The sequence below is a fragment of the Delphinus delphis genome, chromosome 4 (assembly GCF_949987515.2).
Source record: "Delphinus delphis chromosome 4, mDelDel1.2, whole genome shotgun sequence".
Lineage (NCBI taxonomy): Eukaryota > Metazoa > Chordata > Mammalia > Artiodactyla > Delphinidae > Delphinus > Delphinus delphis.
The window spans coordinates 138678576-138694730 of NC_082686.1; the positions used below are offsets into that span (position 1 = coordinate 138678576).

General features: G+C 39.2%; 1 protein-coding gene across 2 annotated transcripts in view; it reads right to left on the bottom strand.

The window, feature by feature from the left end:
- LOC132425122 (zinc finger protein 385D) overlaps window positions 1–16155 on the bottom strand; it is a 335665-nt gene that overhangs the window by 118106 nt on the left and 201404 nt on the right. The window lies entirely within an intron of this gene.

The following is a 16155-nucleotide window of genomic DNA, read 5'->3' on the forward strand; positions in this document are numbered from 1 at the left end:
AGGATAAGGCAACTGGATGTAACAAGAGAGTGAAAAATCAGTAGCCATCACTGATCCTGCCTATAGAATCCTGTTACTCGAGGTATCAATTAAAGTTGATACAGTCTTTTTTCTTTTTATTCATTTACTTGCCAGCTAATGGTGACCTTCTAGAACACCGAATGCGTGAAGCATTCACGGAACCATTCCACAGCTTTGATCCTCATGCCTTTAATCCAACAAAATCTTAGAAAATACTCAGTCCTGGTTATGAGGAAGTTTCTTACTTTTTCCACTGAGTGACAGAAGAAACCTGAGCCTGAGCAATATCTATGAAGATCTCATCTGATGGCAGCTGTCAGAGTAAATGCAATAGAATAATGTACATTTCTACCTGTTCCTGTTTTGTTAGGCATGGAGAATGATGACTGTGGAACTTCCAATCACTTCAAAGAATTATCAGAATAAGAGTAATGGGAAATGGCTCTGAGGAGTAGAAAATTAGAAAAGGAAAGGTATATCCACACTGGGGATTTTTGTGATTGGCCTTTCAGTTTGGCTTTGTATGTAACGGAGAAACACTTGTCATCTAAGTAATTGAACTTTGACTAGGAGACCAGAAACTCTCGTAACCCATGATGTGCTTCTAACTAGACACTCCCTCATGTGCTTTCTGGTCCACACGAGTCAACAAACGCAAAGGAAAAAAGGTGGTGCTACTCATGCCTATCTGTGGTCCTGCTTTTCCCTGACCCCATCCCATCACTGTTACCCCAAGTTTACTTAGATACACAGCCGTCTGTATTGCTGATCTACCTGAGTCTGTGGTAGAGCAGGTAGGGCTCAAATTGGGATCAGGAAAGTAGCCTGGATTCTCCACAGTCACAACAGGGAGCGTGAAGTGCATTAACTACGGTAACAAATATACCCTCTCTGTTCTCCAAGGGCACTGCCAAAGCCCCTGATCATCCTAAAATTTCCTGTGACCCAACAGTGACACCTTACCTAGAAATCCAGTGCATTTTCATTTTACTATTGCCCTAGTGGACACGTGGGAGTTTGCATAATTGGTTATTCATCTTATTTGCTTTTGCAGCACATGATGGAGGACCCCAACAATGTGTTTGGTGTCAAGATACCAAGAAAAGCCTGGATCCAGTGTGAAACTACCTAATGTCCACAGACAGACCAAATACTGTGATGTCAGAAAATGAAGTAAGCTCACAGGAGGAAAGCTATTCATTCATCAAGGATGAACTGGGGCAAAGGTATCCTCTTGCATCTCTTCTAAGAATGTCTCCATTTCTTATCATGGAATGTGGCTTTTTTTTTTTTTTTTTGCGTTACGCGGGCCTCTCACTGTTGTGGCCTCTCCCGTTGCGGAGCACAGGCTCCGGACGCGCAGGCTCAGCGACCATGGCTCACGGGCTTAGTCGCTCCGCGGCATGTGGGATCTTCCCAGACCAGGGCACAAACCCGTGTCCCCTGCATCGGCAGGTGGACTCTCAACCATTGTGCCACCAGGGAAGCCCGGGATGTGGCTTTTTATGATTTGAGGGGGAAAGACAAATTGGGAGAGGGTTGAGATGTTCCCAAACCTGGGTGAAATAAAGTTTGGATATATATAACTGGTAAGCGTCATGATATTCATTTAGTCTTTAATTTATGCACCCAATAAATACATATTAAGCACAATATATCAAGTACTGCTCTAAGTAAGTACCTAGATAAAACAAAGGCAAACAGGCAAAAATCTTTGCCCCCAAAGAGCTTACAGTCTAATTGGCAGTGGGCAATAAACATAATAAATTAGTAAATTAGGTAGTATATTACAAGGTAATTAGTTCGTAGGAGAAAAACCGCCAGGTACGGAGAGGCGGAAAGACAGGTGTTGAAATCCTAAATATAGTAGTCAGAGTCAGCATCAAGGGGTGGTGACACTGGGTCAAAGTTTGAAGAAACAGACCACGTAGAAATCTGCAGAAAGAGTGTTACAGGCAGAAGTAAGAGCCCATGCAAAGGCCTAGAGGTGGGAGCGAGCCTGGTGTATTTAAGATAGGGTCAAGACGGCTGGAATTATTTTGGGATGAGTGAAATATTTGCCTCAGGAGAAAAATGTAAGGGGATCTTAAAAGACTCAGTAATCAAGAAGAATGCTATTTTAATGCAACATTTTGTAAACATTAAAGTCCATGCAACATAAAGAAATCCAAGGTGAACAAAATATCAACATCTGAAATAGGACAGGATCTGACACTACATGGTCCAACCCTGCCTCATTCACCCGGTTCCGATAAAAATTTATTTATGAAAACAGGCGGCCAGCCCGTGGGCCGCAGTGTGCCATTTTGGACTCTTTCGTACTGCATTTATTATTTGTTCTGACGACTGAGCTTTTTCTCCCCCACTTAAATTCTGCTTGTGACTCGGGTGCGTCACCCTAGACCCGGCCCTGCAAAGGAGGCCCGCGTGGCTGCAGAGGATGAAGTGGGAGGAGGTGAGGCCAGGAGGACAGCTGGAGGCCACATTTCAGAGGCTGTGCAGCCAGTCTAAGGATTCTGCCTTTCGATCTAAATGAAATGCACCACCCCTGAAGAGTGTTTAACAGAAAAGCCACCTGATCTCAACTTGCCTTTTAAAAATGATGAGTAAAAGGAGTAGAAGCAGGGAGAATGATTAAGGGAGTGTTTATAATATTCCAGATGCGAGCTGATGGTGAGTAAGACCAGAGTAGTAGCAGGAAGGTGGTGAAAAGCGATTGGTTTCTGGATATATTTTGTTTGTTTGTTTGTTTTAGTTGAAGTGTAGTTGATTTACAATGTTGTGTTAGTGTGTGAAACTTCAGGTATACAGCAAAGTGATTCAATTACACACACATATACATGTATACACACACACACACACACACACACACACACACACACACACACACACACACACACATATATAGGTCTCAAGATACTAAGTAGATTTCCCTGTGCTCTACAGGAGGTCCTTGTTGGTTATCTATTTTATATAGAGTAGTGTGTATCTGTTAATCCCAAACTCCTAATTTATCCCTCCCCCCTTTCCGTTTTGGTAACCAGAAATTTGTTTTCTATGTTTGTGGGTCTATTTCTGTTTTGTACATAAGTTCACTTGTGTCATTTTTTTTTTAATTTCACATATAACCAATATCATATGTTATTTGTCTTTGTCTGATCATCTCTAGGTACAGCTGTGTTGCTGAAAATGGCATGATTTCCTTCTTTTTTTATGGCTGGATATATTCTGGAGGTAGACCTAACATGTTGTGTGCAGTATTGGACATAGAGTGTGAGACAGGAAGAAAGGATGATCCCAATATTTTCATCAGATAAACCAGAAAGATGGAATTGCCATTATCAGAGAAATTCTGTCTGGGGAGCAGGTTTGGGCAAGTGAACCATGGCCTTTACTTTCTTTTTTTTTTAATTAATGAATTATTTTTGGCTGCATTGGGTCTTCATTGCTGCACGCGGGCTTTCTCTAGTTGTGGTGAGCAGGACTACTCTTCGTTGTGGTACGTGGGCTTCTCATTGCGGTGGCTTCTTTTGTTGCGGAGCACGGGCTCTAGGTGCGCGGGCTCAGTAGTTACGGCTCATGGGCTCAGTAGTGGTGGTTTGTGGGCTCTAGAGCACATGCTCAGCAGTTGGGTGACTCGCAGGCTTCAGTAGTTGTGGCTCACGGGCTCTAGAGCACAAGCTCAGTAGTTGTGGTGTGCAGGCTTCAGTAGTTGTGGCATGTCGGCTCAGTAGTTGTGGCTCGTGGGCTCTAGAGCACAGACTCAGTAGTTGTGGCGCATGGGCTTAGTTGCTCCGCGGCATGTGGGATCTTCCCGAACCAGGGCTCGAACCCCCGTCCCCTGCATCGGCAGGCAAATTCTTAGCCTCTGCGCCACCAGGGAAGCCCCTGGCCTTTAGTTTTGAACATTTTAGGTTGCGGTATCTATTTGCTCATCAAGTGACCACACTGAGTGGTCACTTGATACGGGAGTTGATACGGGAGTATGAAGTGGAAGAAGAGATTTCAGCTGGAGCTATAAATATGGACATCACCTTAAAATCTATATAGACAACTTACTCTCCTCCTTCACCTCCAGATACTGAAGCCATTATTCTGTAAACTAGAATTGAGAAAGCTTTTGTAGAGGATACATGTCTTCATGAGGTAGGACTACGTTAACTTTCATTCTTTTGAGCTTTTCCAGTGGCCTAGGAATTTGTTTAAAAACAGAAGAAACTGGATTCTCTACATGAAAGACCTATGGTCAATATGTTTCCATGGAGTTTTAATTCTTAGCGTTTTCTCAATTTAAAGACTGGCAACATGTTTCAAGTTAGAGGTCGAAATGTTAGTAACAGGATCCCACCAAAATGTGTCACTTCCCAAAACCTGCATCACATTTTCTACCAACAGGTCAAGTCCTAACAGGAGTACAATGTAAGTAAACATATCCCCAGGAGAAAAACTGGAGAGAGAGAGAGAGAGAGAGAGAGAGAGGTGGGGGGGGGGGGGTGGGCAGAGGGAGGGGGGGAGAGAGAGAGAGAGAGAGAGAAACTCTTCCCTGAATTATTTATTTAAAATAAAGATCAGTCATTTCAAATCAGTCTGCAATAAATGGTAATACATTTTCTAGACAATCTGAGTGTTTTATGAGTATACAAACTTGGCCACTTATGTTGGGCTGATTTGCAAAGTTAGGCATTAGGTCATATCCTGCGGCTACTGTTTAAAAGTATAAAAATCATATGGCTGGCTAAGATGACAAGCTTCTTGTGGCAAACTATTTGACTAGACTCTCTGGGCCAAGAAGAGATGAACTATAGTATTTTGACTCTTCATGAAAATATCCAGTCTGCTGACTGCCAATAAGGAGAAGCAAGAGTGGGTGCAGCAAAATATTATGTTAATTGTTAAACCTGCATAATGACAAAGCACCCCTTGACAAAACTGATTGGCTCCCATCCTGGGAAGATTTGAGACCACAGATATAGCAGAGAACCAGTTTGAGCTTTCGGCTCAGATTTTCAAAACCAAATCCCATTCAGTGTTGTGTGGTTTCTATGTTTCTACGTGGGTTGCTGTCTCATTAATTGATGCCATTTGCCCTTGTTTTGTTTCATAGATTAAAGTAAGAACCACTAGTGTCTAAATGCCGGCATCAAATGAAAACAGCAGTCTCTCTTTGTTGTCTTACGTCACTCAGAAATAGAAATTTATACTATCTCGTAATAACCTATAATGGAATATAGAATGTAAAAAAGAAATATATATATGCGTAACTGAATCACTTTGCTGTACACCTGAAACTAACACAACATTGTAAATCAACTATATTTCAATAAAAATTTAAAAGAAAAACAGAAAAAAGATTCCCAACAAAAAAATAAAATAATACATTAAAAAATAGAAATATATCATTATCCTAGGAAGTCCAGCCATAGAAGAAATTTGAGTTTTTGCTAATTCAACCTTTTGATAAAGACGCATGATTTCTAATTAAATCCATATTATTCTGTACTTCCATATTCTTTTGAGTTTTCTTTATAATTGTGTACTCTAAAAGTTAAATATTTTTTATGCTTTTCTAAATTATTGTTCTGGATTTTATAAAGTAATAAAAATACAACAAAATACAAGAAATAGAAAGAGTGTCTTTGTGGAATACACAAAGGATATATTAAATGTTTATTTAATCAGATATTTATTTTCAATAATTTATGAAATCAATAAATATTTTACCATGGAAACATTCCTCTAGTACTACTCTGAAAATGCTACTGTTTTAAGAAATATGAGTTGGATTAGAGAAATAAAAATTCCTTTTACTGCATATAACAAATATTACAATAGAGAACAGACTTGTGGTTGCCAAGGGGGAGAGGGGTTGAGGAGGGATGGACTGGGAATTAGGACTAGCAGATGCAAGTGATTACATACAGAATGGATAAACAACAAAGTCCTACTGTACAGCACAGGGAACTATATTCCATATCCTGAGATAAACCATAATGGAAAAGATTATTAAAACACACATATATATATATTATATATATATATATATATACATGAATAACTAAAGCACTTTGCTGTAAGCACAAATTAACAGAACATTGTAAATCAACTATACGTTACTAAAAGAATATATATTACAGACACAGCTAAGAGTAATGGTGACTGAGCAACTGACTTAAAAACATTTACTGCTCAATGCTTTTTAAACCATGAAGATAGCTAGTTCGTGTTACTTAAAATAAACTGAAAATTAAAGATAAATATTCTCTAGCCCAAGCCAAAACAGAAAACAAAAAACTCTAACTTAGGAAACCATTGCAAATCAACAAAATTAGACTTGCAAACATTCTAGTAAAACATGTGCTGAACTATTTTTTTACAGCAGCACTGAATATTCATTGAATTATCATTCATATGATTTTAATTTCTACCATAACTGCATTAAGAATGGGAAAACGTTAATATAAATAAGCAAACAATAGATCATAAACTACTCTTTGGAATGAAGAAGGCAAAAGCACGATACTAAGAACAATATAGTAAAAATTATCAACCAGACTTTGAGCACTGTTTGGGGAGCATCTTTTATCTGATGGAGCAGATTGAGCCAAAGATAGGCATGACAAGTCAATGAGACCCAAATGTAAACGATAAAACCATGGACAAAAGCCTTGAAGGAAAACGCTTTTCCCTTGGAGGGATGATTTGTGCTGACCTCCAGGTGTAATATTATGTGCACTGATGAGCTGATCAACAGAACAGAACTTCTAGCCAGCTGTAATCAAGAGTGATTGATGGCTGGGACAAAAAAGTTGATTACCATGACAAGTTTGCTGATGCAGAGAAAATAAGCCTCTGCTTGGGAAACGGATAAAACCTGCTCAGAGACTACCTCCTGAAACCTTATTATATAGGAATCTAAGAGAAGGCTTAAAGTTGCATGAACGGACCTGATATCCCAATAAACCTGATAAGAATAAATTTGCCATGCATCCATCTTCAGATACTTCTCGGTACAGAATTTAAAAGTACATGTAGGCCCAATAAAAAGTAAACCGCATGCTCTCAATGTTATGTGTGTGATTATCTCTCCGCCTCTCAAAGTATGCCTGTGAATCGCACGTGGACACAGAAAATTAAACTTTCACAGCCCTCCACGGCTCCCTCCGCACAAGGAATGGGTTCCCCAAAGGACTGCAACCTTTACCACTTTCAGATTCAATTTACATCAAAACATAGATTGGGAGGGAGACAATGGATCCCAGAGGCAGTGTTTTGCATTGCAAATGAGGTTTGGCAGGCTTGAAAAAGGTGAATACGGGCCAGGATGCAGGGTGTAAGTACAGTGTTCTAAAATAGTACAGTAGCTAGATTATGCAGAGATCCATAGACTATGAATAAATGTACCCATCTTTTCAAGTTCTGGCTTTAACGTCATACTCTAGTAATGCAACCCAAATGTAGTCTGCAATTTATAGCATGCCTGGTACAATGTCATTCTCCTTAAATCCATGATAAAACCAAATAGCCACTCCTCAACGAGTCATCCTAAGAAACTTAGTGGGAAGAAGGTAAAATGAATGGGTAGGTTCATTTCACCTATAGAGAGATCTGTGGCCATGGGGATACTCAAGAAAGTATATTTCATCACAATTACTCTAGCTAATTAATACAGAGAATAGGACTCAGCAGAAGAGATAACAACAAATAACTGTAAAAGGAAAGAAAGGATATAAAGATCGTAAAACCCAAAATGACTTAAGAACAAAGTCATAGGAATTACCTTTCTCTCCAATTCCTTTGCTCCTCTGCCCCTCTACTGTCCTAAATTTCCAGGGCTATGGCGAAAGTGGTGATTTATGAAATGCTGAAATAAATTATAGTGAAATGTGATAAAAAGGGCAAGGGGCCTGATAAACAGTGACTACAATGAATGGAAAGGGATGAACAAATTTGATTTTTGAGACTTTCTATTAGTGGTGATGATTAATGCAGTTGCTACTTTTAGTTTCTATAAGCTCATTAGTGCCTATTAATACTTTGAGAAATGTATATGGTTGCAGAAAGAGATACAAAACAAATGATGACATTTATATGAGATATGTACGTCAAGCGATTTATGGGCAACTGGGCTACATCAAGGTTTTTATTCCATGGCTAATAGACTTCATCAGTCACAAAGTGATGAAGCGGCTGGTGTGCTCCAAAATCTTCAGGGTATAATCATAAAGTTAAAATGGGGGAATTTGGATGATACTGATTTATTTTGCAAATAACCTGAAATTCAGAGGTTGCTACAAGGCAAGCTTTCCAAATCACAAGAACCAGCTTCTAAGGCTGTGCTCAAATCTAATTCCACTTATTCATTTCCTTTTCAAGTCATGTGAATTTCCATTTCTCAGGTTTTAGGGAAGTAGTTGCTTAGGATACGAATCCTGCTTTGTAGAGGGATCAGGCACTGGCGAAAAGGCAACCTAAAATTTCATTTTTTTCAAAACGTAGAAGTTATTCTAAATGCTCTTAATGAAGCTGCAACTTAGACCATCTTAGAGAATCCCGTTTCTACCTTCGTTTTCTTGTTAAGGTGATTTAAAAAAAAAAATGTGTCTGGTCTTAAGCACTTCATCCATTTATTTATTCAACATTTATTGAGTGATACCTAAGACTTGTAGAGCTTTCCTAACATTAATAGGTTTCTTGTCTCATCTTTGGGGACACGTGGACGATTTTAGTTGATTTAATTGGAATCATACCCTCCCCATCACATTCTGTCCTTTGATGCTTTGCACATGCTTAACCCTCTTCTCAAATTCTGCATTCAATAGGTGGCATTTGATGAAACAGACTTGGCGGAGATTGTCTACTGCCCCCCTGCCCCGCCCCCTTCAAAACTTACTACAAGAGCGCTGCCTTTGAGGCGTTCTCAATTTTGAAATATGTTTCTAGGTTCTAGCGATCTATACTACTGGCAGTCTAGCAAGGAGTTTAGTACTGGTATCAACCTTAACGTCTCCATTGTGTGTAGAACTTCAGTGACCAGTTGTCCTAGCTGAAAACTGTCAGCTGATACCAATGCAAGTCTCGGAATTAATTTCCCTTAGGAAAGGTCACGTGATACGTTAAGTAAAAACACTAAGTTGGGACTTAGGAGCCTGGTTTTCAGTCCTCTTATCTGTTGCAACAGCTTAGAGACCTTGAAAAAGTCAACTCAATATTCTGGCCTTTGGTTTTTCCAACTGTACAATCTATAAAATGGACAGAATGATTTCTTATACTTCTCTAAGTCCTAACTTACAACAATTCTCTGAGGGGCTCACAGTATTCCACAGAAATACAAGTACCTCTCTGATTATTGGAGGTTATTGTACACATCTACTTGTCATAGCTAAAATCAACTTTCTCTTCCTATACTTTCAAAGTCAAATTTTCCACGTCTAGGAGAATTTGATAGAAAAGTGAGTTTTATTAATTTGTTTTTCCTTGTTTATCAAGAAAAGAAGTCCAGAGAAATATGGACCCTTTTATAATGATTTCTCTTTTTTCTCAGTCCCATACCCTTCATTCCATCCACAGATGAAACTCTGGAATATCAAAGTCAATTCAGAGTCCCGAAATGACCCAATATTGAAGTTTTATTTTTAAAAGCCTGCCAAAGAAACACACTGCTTCAATAGATTCCTGTGCTCTTAACGGCTCATTTTCTTCTGAAATCTCGAACAGCCAGACTCAGCATCTCTTGTTTGGTCTTTCTGTTCAAGTTTTCCTTTCTGAGAATTTCTGACAGAGCCTCGGGCTCTATTCAAGAAGGAGAAGCCAGTGAAACTGAGGGATGAAATGGCCCAAACGCACACTCAGAGGACGTGCTCCAGACCCAACTCCTCACACAGGGACGACCTGGCAGCCCAACTCAAGCTCATCAGGTCCCAGATATAACTCCTTTGGCAGGGAAGCTGAATAGCCCTGTCCTAGAACTGTTTTTGAAGAAGAAAAAGCACCCAGTGGGAAAGCCATGATGCTCAGGCCAATGCTCTAAATAGCTCTGTGAGTCCTGGAGACATGGAAGGGACACAGTCTTATGAAAGAGCTGTTTCAAAGCTGCCTGAAAATTTAATTTATAACTGGGTTTCTCTGAAGTTCCTTTGGGACTTAGCAGCAGCAGCAATAGACTTAAAGAGGCTGAGAGTTTTTAATAAATCAGCTTTGCCAGGGACAAGTGGTTCCTGCTGTTTTTAAAAGGTAAAAGGTAAAGATTTACCAGGAGTGGGCACCTCAGATCTTAACACAAAGATACACTAAGATGCACAAAGATGCTTTCAACTTATAGATCCCTATAAGTACTTTTTTTTAAAAAAGAGAGATATTTTCAAACTTCTGTATTTCTTAAGAAGTAATTTAACATTTGAAGAATGAAACAATTGTAACTTCATTTTTAGCCCACAAAGTAAAAATGACCTTTCTGTTTCATTCACTATAGAATTTATAATCTAATTGTTTACATGTTGTAGTTTATAATCCTTACAACGTGGCTGTAAGGAATGGCTAGTTATTTTAAATGAGATGATTCTGGAACCTGTAAGTTCAATGAAGAGCCCAAGGACACACAGCCAATTAAGAGAAGACAAATGTAGACGACAGGATGTCAAATTCCTGATCGGTTGTTTTTCCTACCATTGCACTGGGCTTCCCTGATGCTGTTTTCAGGTCTGGGGTTTGATGTGTATCCCCCATGCATAGATCTGTATTAACCTTCCTCCTAGGATATGCAATAAAATGCTAAAATCTGAATGAGATAAAAATAATATCTATGAACTTTCCTGGGCGTGTCTCAGACTGAAGACACGGCCAGAAAGAGGCCAGAAATACTTAGAAAAGCGCAACTGAGATCTTCAAAATATAATTTTTTAATTTGGGATAAAACGTGCAGTTTGAAAACCATAATAGGATAGTAGATGCAACCATCCTTTTTCCTTTAAGAAACTTAAGCACGGGGGCTTCCCTGGTGGCGCTGTGGTTGAGAGTCCGCCTGCCGATGCAGGGGACGCGGGTTCGTGCCCCGGTCCGGGAAGATCCCACATGCCGCGGAGCGGCTGGGCCCGTGAGCCATGGCCGCTGAGCCTGCGAGTCCGGAGCCTGTGCTCCGCAACGGGAGAGGCCACAACAGTGAGAGGTCCGCGTACCGAAAAAAAAAAAAAAAAAAGTGTCTTAAGATATAATGTTAACGAAAGTCTAATTATCTAAGTTTGGTCATTTGGTAGGAAGAAATATTCCTATTAGCATCTTCATCATTAGATTGCCACATTTGGTAATGGAAGTTTTGACAGAGATATGAATTAAATTCAGATTTATTGCTTCATTTCACTACATATCTGGTTTCTAAAGTGCAGAACAATAATGATTTCTATTTTATAATACCACTGGAAAATGTAAATATCAATTATATTGGTGATGGTCCCAAGGATTCCCTTTGGAGGGGTCTGAGATCTGTAAGTAATGTTATCTTCTTTCTCTCTTTTTGTTTTTTCATAAATTTACTTATTTTATTTATTTATTTTTGTCTGTGTTGGGTCTTCGTTGCTGCGCGCGCGCTTTCTCTAGTTGCGGCGAGCCGGGGCTACTCTTCCTTGTGGTGCGCTGGCTCCTCATTGCAGTGGCTTCTCTTGTTGCGGAGTGCGGGCTCTAGGCGTGTGGGCTTCAGTAGTTGTGGCACGTGGGCTCAGTAGTTGTGCCTCGCGGGCTATAGAGCACAGGCTCAGTAGCTGTGGCGCATGGGCTTAGTTGCTCCGCGGCATGTGGGATCTTCCCAGAAGAGGGCTCGAACCCGTGTCCCCTGCATTGGCAGGTGGATTCTTAACCACTGCGCCACCAGGGAAGCCCTAATGTTATCTTCTAATGAGGTTGCTTTTCCTCTGGTTCATAACAGTCACCTGAAATAATTAATGCTTGGCCATTCTGAGTGATAAAGGATTTGTTGTTACTGTATTATAGTTCAGTAGTTTGCATTTATCTTTAAATTTTCACCATGTTTATGACTGAACTGTGTGAGTGAACAGGAGTGATGCCGTTTGGGAGGACTTGTCAGTCATTGTGGCGGAGCCTAGCCCGCAGTGAGGGTGACCTCCACAGCAGCTCTGACTGCCCTGGGTTAGTTCATGGGGGAAGGAGCCCTCAGGCTTTCTCTTTGGGGCAGCTGGACTGGGCAGGAAACACACAGGATGCCATCCATGCCATTGTTGTCGCAGCTGCTGGATCTCTGGATGGACTTGCTGCCCTACCTGGACCAGGTGAAGCAGAAACAGCCTGGAAGTGGACTCCGACGCTGTGTGGCTAGCCTCTGGCTAGGTGGCCTGCTATAAGCCTCCTACACTCTCTACACTTCAGTTTCCACTGCGAAATTAGCAAAAGTTTCCTTCCATCATTAACATATCATGAAATGTTCTTTCGGGGATATTAACCAGAGTGATGATCAGATACCACAATTTTATGATCCCTCAGTTTTGGGGCCTGAGATCTTATTTCTCATTCTATAAACAGTCATTGAGTAATTAATCATTTTCTACCTCAATAATTTTACATATGTGCTGGCCTTGCTGTAAGTTGTCTTTCAAAGGCACACTTACTAACTGGTCCAGGCCAATGGTAATTTATGCTGATCTTAAGATGCTGATAAAATAATTGGACAAATTACAACCTTTCATTCTTTAATTGGAAGCTTTCTGCATAACCTCATGTGTGTTTCATATAAATGTCAAAAAGAATTTTTTTTTTCCCCAAAGAAAAAGCCTGCACCAGGAGAAGGCAATCTGATTTAAAGTGCATACAATATAATGTGCCACTTAGAAAGATATCTGCAGGGCTAAAAGTGGAAAAAGTACTGTACAGGAAACGGGTATGGCATACCACCAAACTACAGACTTTATAATACGAAGGGTTAAAAAAATAAATAAAAGCTTAGAGGGAAAGGAAATTGAATTTTCATGATGCAGAGATGAAAAGAACTAGAAGCTATTATTTTCATTGGAAGGGGAAGAAGCTTTGAAATGTAAAAAGGTTCACAAGGCAAAAATACTTTCCTACGTGATAGAGGATTCAACCAAGCATACAAGTGAATTACAGTGTTACGTTTCCAGATTCTAGGTTTAAGAATGGAAATAGCAAGATAAATTCCAGATTTACCTGGAAAGAGCAAACAGACAGTTGTATTGGGATTTAAAGCTTTTTGGGAATACAATGCTCGATATCTATATCTATACATCTATATAAATATATATATACGTATATATACACATACATATGTATGTATACATATAAACACATACATATGTATGTATTTTCTTTTTTTATATATGAATGAATGAATGATAAATCCAATTGATCTTGGCATTCAGTACTAAATAGTTCGTGAAGTTAGTATATATAGATATGACCAGTCAATAAATAAACAAATCTTATATTTTCAGCACATTAGTTCCCCTTTATTGACATAATAATGCTACGGAGATATTTAAAGTCTCTAAAGGAGTTTCTACTCCTGTATTTCAATTTTGCAATAATTATATTTTGTTTGTAAATCACAGTTAATATGTTGCTATGTCATTTATAAACTCAATAACATTGGGTCTTCCTATTTAAAAAAACCCTGCAATTTAAAAAACTTGCACTGCATAGTGAATTTATATTCAAGGTTCAAGGAAAGGAAAAGGGCATTGAATTCATGTGTCCAGTTTATACAGACCGAAGATTTGGACTGGGGTAATTATCTGATAAATTCAGGTGGTCATGAAATTCAGTTCAAATGTAAGTCAGACATCCACGTGAGTACCTATGGTAGGCAGGATAATGATGTTTAAGTCCTAATCCCTGGAATCGATGGATATGTTACATTACGTGGCGTGACAAAGGAGATTAAATTAGCAGATGAAAGTAGGTTGCTGAACAGCTAAATTTAAAATAGAAAAGTTATGCTGGATTATCCAGGTGGGTCCATGGTGATCACAAAGGTCCTTCAATGTGGAAGAGGGAGGCAAAAGAGAGAGAGAGTAATTCCACATGCAAAGAACTCAACTGGCCTCGTTGCCTTGAGGATGGGAGGGGGTCGCGAGCCAAGAGGGCAGCTTCTAGAAGCTAGAAAAGAAAGGCAAGGGGAGTTCCCTGGTGGTCCAGTGGTTAAGACTCCACACTGCCAATGCAGGGGGCCCGGGTTTGATCCCTGGTCAGGGAACTAAGATCTCGCATGCCGCAACTAAAGATCCCGCGTGCCGCAACTAAGACACAGCACAGCCAAATAAATAAAAAATAAAAAATATTAAAAAATAAAAAAGAAAGGCAAGGAACTGAAATCTCCCCCAGAGCCCCTGAAGGAACATCACCCTGCTAACACCTTGCTTTCAGCCATGTAAGACCCATTTCTGACTTCTCACCTCCAGAACTATAAACTAATAGAGCTGTGTTGTCTTAAACCACCAAATTTGTGGTAATCTGTTACAGCAACAATAAAAGGTTAACACAGTAACCATCTAATGAGTGGTCAAGTCTGCAATTGTTTAATTATGACCGAGAATGATTCTTGCCCATTCTCCAAATACCTTGGCCATTTTCCTTTTAAAGAAACCTGAGAACAAAGTTATAAGAATGAGAAGCAATTTCCCTAATAAATACATATTGATTCCTATATCACTTTGAAAATTCATTAGCAAATGAATACAAATACATTTTTAATCTCTTACTAAGAAATAAAATAAGATTACATTTTAGAAAAGAAATATGCAAATCTTTATTTTACATTATGTTCTTTATGTTAATAATCATATATGGAAACATAGTGTGTTTCCTAAAGCATACCTGACAGTATTTCTAAAGTTTTAAATATGACTTTGATATCCATCTACAGGATTAGTAGAATCACCTGCCAAAAAAAAAAGACCAATTGTGTCTTGAAGTGGTGAGTTACCCGTCACTGGGGATAATCAACGCAAAGACCTAGTCTAGATATAGCAAATGGTTTTCTTACATTTAGTGGGAGAGTGGGTTCAACGAGCTTGAAGTCTCTTTCTGGCTTCCAGTTTACAAGAAGTTTTCTTAATATAGAGAAAAACATTAGCAGTGAAATTGTTGGCAGAAGGGTTGATATTTGAAACAGCCCCTATTAGACGTAAGGAGCGGGAAACAGGGCTCCTCAGAGACTTTTGCAACATTATCTGATCAATACCAAAGTGAAATATCAATATGATTTAAGAAGAAAAGGAATAAAGAAGGACACACTTAACAATTATGGAACTATATGATTGTTTGCTGAGTATTTAAAAATGATCAAAATTGCAACTGTTGAGTTCAGAACTCTTATTTGCAAGTCAGGAAAACTGTTTTGTTTTTTTTTTTACACCAGCTGGAAGAGGTTATTATATAACATTCATCACTTGAAATATTTTTTAATAAATTAAACTATAGTAATTTTCTTAAAATTCAAATCGAATCAAGGTGCTCAGTATTCAAAAACAAACAACAAAACAAAACAAAAAGACAACACTTCAAATAAAATGCTGTATGTTTAGTGTGTTTTTTTTACAGCAGCAAATGCCATTCAAGTGCTATGCAGGCAATCTATTCCTCTTTTTAAGCCAACAGAAGGAATGCTATAAAATTACCTGATGATTATACTAGTAGGTATGAGTTCATAAGACAGTAGCAATCCTTATACAAATGAAAGGCTCTCATGGAAGGAAAAAGCCACTTTATTTATGCCACATCTATTTCCTGTGCCTGATTATCTCATATGAAACCCTTATCATCAGATCAGCTAAGGGACACACTTGCCTAGGGTGATTAAATACTGGAAGGCCTAACATTCTCCAGAATCCAGAGCTGTTTGGTTATCTCCATACAGCATATCCGTTTAGGGCAATAACATGGCACCCTGGAAAGGCCACTTTGATAGATGGGGTCCTCTGTTTACCAAGAGTGTCAACAAGATGTTCAATTTTTATTCCTTCCAAACCAACGTCCCTTTTCTTTTCTGTATCTCAGGACCAACTACATTCCAAAGTAGGATGGGGACAGGCGGCAGTTTTCTTCATATTGACCACAAGCAAAATTAGCTTCTGTGATGAACCCAGAGTCCACACTGTCCCTTAGAAAAGGTATAAA